Source organism: Lithobates pipiens, unplaced genomic scaffold (genome assembly GCF_037356315.1).
Source record: "Lithobates pipiens isolate NorthernLeopardFrog02 unplaced genomic scaffold, aLitPip1_a1.2 Scaffold_67, whole genome shotgun sequence".
In the NCBI taxonomy this organism is placed as follows: domain Eukaryota; kingdom Metazoa; phylum Chordata; class Amphibia; order Anura; family Ranidae; genus Lithobates; species Lithobates pipiens.
The window spans coordinates 612398-624401 of record NW_027507889.1 but is presented as its reverse complement, the minus strand read 5'-3'; the positions used below and the strand labels follow the sequence as shown (position 1 = coordinate 624401).

The following is a 12004-nucleotide window of genomic DNA, read 5'->3' as shown; positions in this document are numbered from 1 at the left end:
TTTCTTGTAACAAGAGATTCAAAAAGGGATCTGGCCCTCTGTTAAACACATCTATAGGAGGGAGAGAGGAAAGAAAAGATGTTAGTTGCCGATATTCCAGCCATTGTTTAATTGACTGCGGCTGTAAATGGATCAAATTTGATGACGGGAGCTCTCCCCGAGAAAGAATTTGAGATGTTTGATGATTTGACTCCTGTCTCCATGTCAGAAAATGTCTCTGTGCCATCTCTGGGGGGGGGGGGGGGGCGCTGGACTGCCAAACAGGGGTGTCATTCCCATTTTCAGGTAGAGCCCCAATTGAATTTGCATTTTATCCCAGATGAGCAATAGGTGTGCTCAAAGAAAAAGGAATAGAGGATAGTGTACCCGTTGTTTAAAATGCGAATAATGAAACCAGTTTACCAGTCTGACTAATATCGCTGACACATGGTAGTAGTAGTAGTATAGGTCAGGTGCCCCAAGCCCCCCCCCCCCCCTTTTGCTTTGGGGGAAGAGACAAAATTCTCCTCTGTAATATAGATCTATTGCTTCCTAGATAAACCTTGTAAAGGCAGATTGTAGCCCATTGAAAAAAAGAAATGGGGAACCACTATTAGTATAGTTTGAAAAAGAAAGAAAACAAGGTAATATACAAGTTTTTAAAGATATTAATCCTCCCGAACCATGAATGGTGGGCTTGATCATACATTTTAAGATCTTTTATTATACGCTGCATAAGTGGATAATAATTTTCTATATATAGCCTAGTAAGATCCTGTGGAATTTTTATATCCAAGTATTTCAATGTCGAGGTACACATCTTAAATGGACAATTGTTCCTAAGAGCCTTAACTTGATGAAGGGACAAGGAAACATTAAGAATTTCCAATTTAGACAGATTTACCTTAAAATTACTCAGGCCTCCAAAACGGAATTGGAATGGAATTCATACAGAAAAGATGGCATAGAGACATGTGGGTTGGTGACGTAAAGTAGCAAATACAGCTAATTTCGCCTCCTGGCCACTCATTGGTATGCCTCTAATAAAAGGAATTTGTTTAAGTGCCGGTTCACACGGGGCGACTCAGATCAGACTTCAAGTTGCCCCAAGTCACCTCACCAACATGTAGAAAATCAATGTAAGTGAATGAGAGCTGTCTTAATGTACACTACTGAAGTCGCTCTGACTTCAGAAAAGGTTCCTGTACTACTTCAATCCGACTTGTAGGCGACTGGTACCCATTGATTTCAATGGAGGTCACCTCCAAGTTGGATCTCCGTCTATACAGAGGCGACTCAGAGAATTATCAGCTCTCAAAAAAGGAGTTCCCCTGAGAGCACAGTCTCTGATTGGCCATGGCAAGTCACCTGGCCTGGGGTGACTTAAAGTAGTGTTGCAAGTCGTGTCCAAGTCACGTCCAAGTTGCCTCCAAAAGTCGTGTTGCACTTGTGTGAACCGAGCGCAAGAGCTGTTACTGGATGTTCCATTACCAAAACAAACAGGGGAGGAGACAGCGGACATCACTGACGTGTCCCATTTTGAATAGGGACATTTGTTGAGAACGACTGATTGATCCATATTCTTGCTCTTGGCTTGGTATAAAGTGCCATATTTTTTTCCTCAATAGGACTGGTCCTAGTCCTATTTTGGTCAGAGTCTGCTTAAGAAACAGCCACTCTCTGTCGATGCATTTTTCCTGCACTGGAAAAAAACGCTCTAAAAATGCATCAAAAACACTGGAGCTCCCTGGAATGCACTGGAACACGTTCTTATTTAAAGGTCAAGAGGAAAAAATAAAAATAAAAAAATAAAAAGAACGTACAAACCACACATTAAAAAGGGGCATGCAGAAAAGCATCTAGATTACATCCAGACTATGTTGTGAACTGGTCCTTAAATAGAACAATTTTAAACAAAAGTGTTGGCTACACATAATGTCTGATTTGACAGACTCTGCTTGCTCAGCAGGGATTGATCCATTGATCCCCGCTGAGCCAGCCAATGACAAGTCCATCTCCACTCATTGTGTGGGAATGGACTTGTCAGAGCCCCGCTCTCCTCAATGGGGATTGAATGAAAATAGATCTGCCTGGCTGTATTTATCCGATCCAATCCACCAGACGGATGGGAAATAGGGTTTCCATCATCTGCATTTAGTGGATTGGATCAGATGTCAGCAGACATGTCACCAATGACATCCATCACGGTACATGGAGCGTCTGTTCAGGTCCACCTTAAAAACTGACAGGAGGACCTGAACAGTCCACATGTGTGAAAGAGCCCTAAAGGAAACCCATTTTTAATGCTAAAATCTATCTTGAACAATGCTAGTTGTAGGGCTGTCTGTGGCTTCAATATGTATGAGTGAGGTCCAGTTCACACCACATGCAGTCCATTACAACATGCTGCATTTTTCATGCACTAGAGTATACTGCAACACTGTAAAATGCATTGAAATGCACTTGAACACATCCTTTTTAAAAAAGGTTAAGAAAAAGAGGAGATGGAAAATGCACTAGACTGTGGCAAAAATACATCATAAATGCATCTAGGCTGCATTTCTATGGTGTGAACTGGTCCTAAAAATAGACTTGAATGGAACTTTTCTGGGTGGTTGTTCCCTTAAATACTTCAGAAAAGTATTTGCACCTGTGTTGGTAAAATTACCTATATGTGTGACGCAATTTCAGATACTAAAAGCCTGTTGAAGCTCCATATGGAACCAAATCAGCTTCCAGGTTTTCTTGCCAAAGCCCATTTTCTAAACACACAGATTCAGAGTGCACCAGTTTTAAAGTTAATGAGCGCCAAAAATAAAATAAAAAAAAAAAAAAAAAATCCAACTACCCATGATATAGTGTTAAAGCAACTAAGAAAAAAAAATATAAATAAAACTACCTGCCCATTGGTATAAGGTATAAAACTCATAACACACTCCATCCAGGAAAACTGTTTGGAGAGAGGATCTGCTGAGTTTTACAATTTTAGTTGTATTATACAATCATGGGGAAGGTTCCACGCCTTGTGTAAGTATACAACTCACGTTTGTGTGCCATTAGATTAGGTCCATCTCATGTATGCTAACATTTATTTTGTATTGAGGATCAGCAATTGTTTAAGTGTTTTAAGCAATTAGATCTTTTAAGTGGCTTTTTTGTGGTTATTTTAGGTTTTCTTCAAGCTTGGATAGCAAATATTTAGAAAATATGTATGTATGTATGAATGTATGTATATATATTTTTTTATTTCCCCACATTACATGCATATAGTGAAAAATGTTCCTTTATATTTGTAGGGGGAGAGGTGGGGGTCCATGTATTTGCTCATCTTTAACCCTTTCATGACTAAGCCTATTTTTGGCATTTACAAGTTAAAATCCATATTTTTTGCTAAAAAATTACTTGGGACCCCCAAACATTATAATATATATTTTTAACAGAGACTCTAGAGAATAAAAACGATTGTTGCAATATTTTATGTCACACGGTATTTGCGCAGCAGTGTTTTAAATGCAACTTTTTGGGAAAAGGGACACTTTCATGAATTAAAAAAAATAAATAAAGTTATCCCATTTTTTTTTGCATAATGTGAAAGATAATGTTACGCCGAGTAAATAGATACCAAACATGTCACTTTATATTTGCATGCACTTGTGGATTGACGGCAAAGTACGGTACCTAAAAATCTCAATAGGCGTCACTTTAAACATTTTTTACGGTTACCAGGTTAGCGTTACAGAGGTGGTCTAGTGCTAGAATTATTGCTCTCGCTCTGACGATCGCGGCAATACCTCACATGTGTGATTTGTCGCAGGGACGGCCGGCACTTTAAATATTTATTTTTTTTATTTTTTTTTAAATGACTAAATTGTTTTAAAAAAAATACAATAAAAAATTTGATCACTTTTATTGCTGTCACAAGGAATGTAAACATCCCTTGTGACAGTAATAGGCAGTGACAGGTACTCTTTATGGAGGGATCGGGGGTCTAAAAGACCCCCCACCCCTCCTTTACACTTCAATGTATTCAGATCGCCGAAAACGGCGATTCTGAATACCGGATATTTTTTAAAAACCGGAGCCATTGGCAGCCGAGTAAACATGAAGTGACGTCATGACGTCGCTTCCGTGTTTACTATGAGGAGACTGGAACGAAGCCGATTACGGCTTCGTTCCAGTTCCTCTCCAGCGGCATCGCACCAGGTATCGGTGCTCCCGATCGAGCGGGAGCACCGGTAAAAGTGGCGGGAGGGGGGGGAACGTTCCCCTTCCGCATTACATCCGAGTGGCTTTTAGCCGCATCGGTTGTTATGGCTGGATAGCTAATCGCCCGCTGAACAAAACGGTACCGGGATGATGCCTGCAGGTGCGGGCATCATCCCGGTATACCCCCGGAAGCTGAGTATGCACATCTGCGTACGCTCAGCGGGAAGGGGTTAAGCTGTTAGTGGAATCAATTATTATTTGCAATGGAAGTTATTATTGTAGAAATCTCTTTATTTTATAATTTGCTTAACTAAAAATGTATTTTTATTACAGATATTACGTGAAGAGGAGAAATTGCCTCGCAGCAGTCTGTTCTACAATGGAGCAGAGAGTTGGTGAGTAAAATTCAATATATTATGTTTTGTAATGAGATTTACAACTTGTCCAAGGGACTAAAGCGGAAGTCAATCTACTTGTCCCTTGTCCTGAAAATCTACTAGTCCTCGCTTTAACTGACAATCACATGGTCGTGTGACGCTAATTACACACCTAATTGTTTACATCATTTCTAAAACTGAATTTTGGACTAATGGCCTGAAAATGATGGAGTGTTGGGCATTGTTTTTTGGCTTTTAGCCTGAATATCAAATATTGAGAAAATATATATTTAATGTATGCAAACTTAACAGAGCTGGTCCTAAAAATAAACTTGAATGGAACTTTTCTGGGTGGTTGTTCCCTTAAATACTTGTGTATAATTCAGAAGAGCATTTGCACCTGTGTTGGTAACATTACCGATACGTGACGCAATTTCAGATACTAAAATCCTGGTGAAGCTCCATATGGAAGCCAGATTCCAGGTTTTCTTGCCAAAGCACGTTTTCTAAACACAGATTCTGAGTGCACCAGTTTTAATGTGCTCTAAAAAAATCCAACTGTACCCGTCAGAGTGTTAAAGCAACAAAAAAAAATAAAAAATTATATATATATATATATATATATATATATATATATATATATATATATAAAATAATAAACTACCTGCCCATGGTATTGCTTTTGTCTCTCCCATTCAGAACAAAAGATAAGGTATTAAAGTCATGAAAACTCACTCCATCCAGGAAAACAGTTTGGAGAGAGGAGCTGTTTTTTCTTTACAATCATGGAGAAGGTTCAATGCCTTGTGTAAGTATACAACTCACGTTTGTGTGTGCTATTAGATTATAGCATGTCCATAGCATGTATGCCAACATTTATTTATTTATTTTGTATTGAAGATCAGCAATTGTTTAAGTGTTTTGAGCAATGAGATGTTTTAAGTGGCTTTTTTGTGGTTATTTTAGGTTTTCTTTTAGCTTGGATATGAAATATTTAGAAAATATGTATGTACCGTATATACTCGAGTATAGGCCGACCCGAATATAAGCCGAGGCCCCCAATTTACCCCCAAAAAAACTGGCAAACTTATTGACTCGTGTATAAGCCGAGGGTGAAACATGCCTGTCCATCCCTGTGTGTGTGTCCGTCCATCCCTGTGTGTCTGTGTGTCCATCCATCCATCCCTGTGTGTGTCCATCCATCCATCCATCCCTGTGTGTGTGTGTGTGTCCATCCATCCATCCCTGTGTGTGTGTGTGTCTCCATCCATCCATCCATCCCTGTGTGTGTGTGTCTCCATCCATCCATCCCTGTGTGTGTGTGTATCCATCCATCCCTGTGTGTGTGTGTGTGTCCAGCCTACCCGTGTCCCGAGCCTGTGTCCCGAGCCTCCGTCCCGTGCCTTGCCTCCGTCCCGTGCCTTGCCTCCGTCCCGTGCCGTGCCTCCGTCCCGTGCCGTGCCTCCGTCCCGTGCCGTGCCTCCGTCCCGTGCCGTGCCTCCGTCCCGTGCCGTGCCTTGCCTTGCCTCCGTCCCGTGCCGTGCCTTGCCTCCTTGCCTCCGTCCCGTGCCTCCTTGCCTCCGTCCCGTGTCGTGCCTTGCCTCCTTGCCTCCGTCCCGTGTCGTGCCTTGCCTCCGTCCCGTCCCGTGCCGTGCCTTGCCTTGCCTTGCCTCCGTCCCGTGCCTTGCCAGGATCGCCGCTCTTCGTCGGCGCCTCGGCGGCCATTCTAAAATTCAAAAGCCGCGCCTCCGCCTTCGCCTGTGATAGGCGGAACACTGAATTTCCCAGCAGCCTGTGTTCCGCCTATCACGGACATCGTCTCATCCTCGTCCGTAGTACGAGGATGAGCGGATGTCCGTGATAGGCGGAACACTGACTGCTGGGAAATTCAGTGTTCCGCCTATCACAGGCGGAGGCGCGGCTTTTGAATTTTAGAATGTCCGCTGTCTGTCTGCTCGACACGCTGATCGAGCAGGCAGACAGCGATGACTCGAGTATAAGCCGAGGGGGGCACTTTCAGCCTCAAAAAAGAGGCTGAAAATCTCGGCTTATACGCGAGTATATACGGTATATATATATTTATTTCCCCACATTACATGCATATAGTGAAAATGTTCTTTTATATTTGTAGGGGGAGGGGGTCTGTATTTGCTCATCTTTAATCTAATGGCAAGTTTAGGTTTGTCCTTTTTAAGATTTTGGGAGACTGACCAGATTGTATAGTGTATGACTAGCTTTACACACCTAATTGTAAGGATTTGAGACTTTCTAAAACCAATTTTTGAATTAATGGCCTGAAAAGGATGGAGTGTCAGGCAATGTTTTTGCACTGTTTAAAACCATTTATCAATGTACAGTCTTCTCTCCTTTTCTATGCTGGTCTTTCCAAATCGCTTTCATAAAAAAAAAAAAAAAAAAAAAAAAAAATGTATGTGTGTGTGTGTATATATATATATATATATATATATATATATATATATATATATAATTTTTTTTTTTTTTTGCTTTTCAGGGTAAGGAGGACTCCTTTGGAGTGTCAAATGTGCTTTAAAGTGGATACTTGCCTTTCCTTTTCAGGGTAAGGACGACTCATCTGGTTTGTCCAATGCGCTTTAAAGTGGACACTTGCCTTTCCACACATCTGAGGAGGGCGTATATGAGAGATGCCCCTTAGGAGGAAATAAAAAGCAGCCATTGCTGGTGCTCGGGAAAAACTATTAAAAAGATGCAAACGTTGTGGTCCCTTACACACAATTGAAGAAAAAAAATAAAATATGGTCCGGGACTCTGTGGAGAGGAGGGCGGCGGGGACGTGCCAAGAAGATGAACTGGCTCAGGTAAGTAAAATGGGGGGGGGGGGGGATCCAGTTAAGATGGATCGCATAGGGAACCAGTAATTTATACACGCAAGTGCTCCCAATGTCGGAGCATTGGTCATACCAGTGGGACCCCACTGGTATGATATAAACAGGACACACCATCATCACCTATACATTACAATCAGTGTACACACATAGGCCCTTACCATACAAAGCAAATTGCATTTCTACAGGTTTTTTATGTAACTTGGTTTTGTGAATTATTTACATTCATGTTACAGTTTTACATTCAGGAGGGATAGAGTAGAATCACAATAGACAAATGAAAAGTATGGACAAACAGGAGGTTGCAAAATAATTTAGGTTAATTTATTGTTTTTGCTAAATAAGTTGTAGCTGTGTTTATTTAGATAGGAAACAAATCTTTTTTAGGATTCTCTCTCTCTATATCTACATTTCCACAAATCAATTTGTATGCTAGTAAATACTAACATTTTCGGTCTTGTCTATTTCAGATCAACAAAGCTTGTCTGAGGGGAGAGACCAGGACAACCTACCTCACTCTCCAGTGCTGTCACATAGGCACAATGATGCAGAGCTGTCTGCACTCTTCTCCCCATGTAAGGAAGAAGTGGACCAACTGCCTGTTCCCAATACTGCCCCAACAGGCACCACTCCAGCCAGCAGGATGGAGGAGCTGCTGCAAGTTAGTCACTTCTACAGAGAGTCTGACCAGGGCTGTTGTTCAAACGAGAGCTGAATTACACAATCGCTTTAAACTGAGTTGAATCCTTGAAAAGATCCAAAGGGCAGACTGAAAAACTCATGCGGTACCCACCAGTGGCGACTCTAGGAGCAAAATATTGGTGGGACACAAGATACTCAGTCAAAACTGGGGGGCACTAATTTTCCACCACAAAAAGATATACAATATATAAATATGCATGCATGCCAGAAACTTGTGCAGATACAGACACTGCCCCTTTTGCATCATCCAGGAGAAAACTGCTCTGCATGTTTTCTGGGAGTGTCCCTTTGCCCAGGGCCTGTTGAGGGCTCTCGAACCTGAACTCAAAGTTTTTATTCCACATACTGCCATCACACACTTGTGTTGAACAGACTCTTTTGTGGAACTCATTCACAGGAGGACAGTGATAGTGCCTGGCGGGTGCTGTGTTGCTTTAAGGACGCTGTTTGGTATGCCAGAAAGCGCCTCATTCACCAGAGGGAGAGGATATCCATAGAGGACTGCTGCAGACTCGTTCACAGTCTGCTCAGATACTGTCACTTGATGGACTTTACGGAGGAAGAGTAGGTCTGAAGATTTTCCCTTCCCCCCACCACTATGTATCCTTTGGCAGGTCAATGAAGCTTTGGGCCTGTGAACTTTTTCCCCTACCCCATCATACCTGTTGCTCATTGAAATGCCATTCGAATTTAACTATGCCAGTATGACCTGTTTTTTGTAAAGCTTTCAGGGCAACGCGGCGTCATGCATGATGTGATGTTTCAGGGTATTATTACTCTGCGCAACACATCAGGCATCATACCGCAGCATAAATGTAGTTTGTATGCTTGGAACTGTATTATGTAGTGTATTTATGCGCTGCGTCGCAGTACAGAGTGGAATGTACCCTGTTCAAAGTATTTGTTTTTTTGTATATTTTCTTGCAAAATAAAAAGTAGACAAAAATAAATAAAAAAATAAATAAAAAAAAAACTGTAATTAACCTGTCTTACTTAGGAGGATAACTTTGTGCTTTTTTTTTTAAATAGGAATTCCTTTAAAACAGACAAGACAAAGAGGGTACTTGGTTATCCAACAGTTGGTCCAGATGTCAAGTCATCTATTCACAAGATACTTTTGTGAGATAATGTACATACAGCTGCACCACAATTTTTGTAAATATTTTATCATTTTTTATATTGTCGCAAAGCGTCATTTCTTCAGTGTTGTCACATGGAAAGTAGTAAGTGTACAGCTTGTATAACAGTGAATTATTTTGAGTGGCCAGCAAATATACAAACAAACACAGTCATTAATGTCTAAACTGCTGGCAACAAAAGCGAGTACACCCCCAAGCAAAATGTCCCAATTAGCCATTTTCCCTCCCCATTGTCTTGCGACTCAGTGTTAAAAGGGCTCAGGTGTGAAAATTTGTGTAATCCCTCTCATACTGGTTACTGGAAGTTCAACATGGCACTTCATGACAAAACTGTGAGGATCTGAAAAAAGGATATGTTGCTCTACATAAAGAGGTTTTAGGCTATAAGATTGAAAAGACCCTGAAACGGAGCTACAGAACAGTGGCAAAGACCATACAGTGGTTTAACAGGACAGGTTCCACTCAGAACAGGCCTCATCATGGTAGACCAAAACCAAAAAAGTTGAGTGCACATGCTCAGCATCATATCCAGAGGTTATGCCTCTGGGAAATGGACATAGATTTCTGCAGAGGTTAATTCGGTTGGTGGGGGAAATCAGCCTGTCATTGTTCAGACCATTGTTCAGACCATACAATGCATCACATTGGTCTGCATGTTTGTCGTTCCAGAAGAAAGCCTCTTCAAATGATCATGCACAAGAAAACGGCAGTTTGCTGAAGATGAGCAGACTAAGGACATGGATTACTGAAACCATGTCTTGTGCTCTGATGAGACCAAGATACATTTATTTGGTTTAGATGGTGTCAAGCATGTGCGATGGCAACCAGATGAGGAGCACAGAGACAAGTGCGTCTTGCCTACAGTCAAGCATGGTGGTGGAAATGTCATGGTTTGAGACTGCATGAGATCTTACAGCAATGGGGAGCTACAGTTCATTGAGGGAACCATGAGTGCCAGCATGTACTGTGACACGCTGAAACAGAATGATCCCCTCCCTTTGTAGGCTGGGCCCACCAAGAGGTCTACTACCTTGCTAAAGAAGTTGAAGGTAATGATGGACTGGCCAAGCATGTCTCCAGACCTAAAGTCTATTGAACATCTTCAAATGGAAGATAGCGTGCAAGGTCTCCAGTGGCAACCTGTGAAGCTCTGGTGAACTCCATGCCCAAGATGGTTAAGGCAGTGATGTAAAATAATGGCCACACAAAATATTGACACCTTGGGGATGTACTCGTTTCCAGCTGCTTAATGGCTGTCTGTATTTTGAGAGGACAGCAAATTCACATTTATATAAGCAGTACACGCACTACTTTACATTGTAGCAAAGTGTCATATATTTTCAGGTGACAACACTGAAGAAATAATAAAATATTTACAAAAATGTGAGGGTTTACTTACTTGTGATATACTGCATAATGCAGCAACACAAGCCATATACTTATTTGTGCCAGATGGATAAGTGTCACTGTCTTTATAGCTGCTGCACAGTGAATCTTTTCTCGTTCTGTATGCTGGGTCTTGCCATCTATTCCAAGGCTAGGTTCACACATCTACATTGTGGGAACGTACACAATGGCACATGCCTTTGCAATGCACCAAAAAATGCACATTTATTTTGTAGTCAAGTGACAGTGCAATTGATTCCTAAAGGTATCACCACACACCATGCTAATGCACATGCCGGGATCCCATGTCTGTATGCCTGCTCTGCTCATTAATAAGGGTTCCCACCATACCTGTGTTGCCAGGTCTGTATACCATGTGCCCATTATGAGGGGCTCCCATATTTTTACACCTGCTGGGCCCATTGTGAGGGGTTCCCACCATCTCTGTACTTCCAGGTCTGTAAGCTTGCTGGCTGTTGAGCATTACAAGGGGTTTCCACCATACCTGTGCCAAGTTCCCAGGTCTGTACACCTGTGTCCATTATGAGGGGTTCCCACCATCCCTGTGTTTTTGTTCCTGGATCTGTACACTGGTTGTTCCCACGTCTGTACACCTGCTGGCTGCTGTGCCCACTACGAGTGGTACATACCATTCCTCTGCTGAGCTCTTTAGTCTGTACACCTGCTGGCCCCATTATGAGGGGGTTCTCACCATCCCTGTGCAGAGTGCCTGCATCTGTAGACATGTGCACATTGAGGGTTTCTCACGTTGCTGTGCTGAGCTCCTGGGTCTGTACAGCTGCTGGGCCCATTAAGAGTGGTTCCCACCATCCCTGTCCTGTGTTCCCAGGTCTGTATAACTCCCCCCCCCCCCCCATTATGGAGGGGCTCCCATGTTTGTACACCTGCTGTGCCAGGTGAGTGGTTCCCACCATCCCTGTGCTCAGCACTTGGGCACAGGTGTACAGACCCATGAGGGGTTCTCACCATCCCTGTGCTGAGTTCCCAGGTCTGTACACCTGCTGTGGCCATTATGAGGGGTTCCCAGGGCAGATGGAAGAATTTGGCACATTACAGTATACATTTCAGAATTTTAAGACCCTTTAGCATTTACCCAACTTTGAAGCATCAGCATGCAAGAGTTGCATGAATAATCCATGCGTTTTAGGCTACTTTCTCACTGAGGCGCTAACAATAGCACTTGCAAAGCGCTCTGAAGAAGTGGCTCCTCACACTGTAGCGGTGCGCTGGCAGGATACTCAAAAATCCTGGCAGCTGCATGTTTGAGGCACCGTTGGAGCAGTGTGCACATTATATATATATATATATATATATATATATAAAATTATTA

The 12004-nt window shown here is 42.3% G+C and overlaps 1 long non-coding RNA gene across 1 annotated transcript in view; it reads left to right on the top strand.

Annotated features, from left to right (window-relative positions):
* LOC143959117 (uncharacterized) overlaps positions 1 to 9061 on the top strand; it is a 125042-nt gene extending 115981 nt beyond the window's left edge. The window contains exons 3-6 of the long non-coding RNA XR_013270179.1: positions 4519 to 4580; positions 5262 to 5370; positions 7075 to 7399; positions 7897 to 9061. This is a non-coding gene — a long non-coding RNA (uncharacterized LOC143959117). The remainder of the gene's footprint in view (positions 1 to 4518; positions 4581 to 5261; positions 5371 to 7074; positions 7400 to 7896) is intronic.
* Positions 9062 to 12004: the final 2943 nt, after the last annotated feature.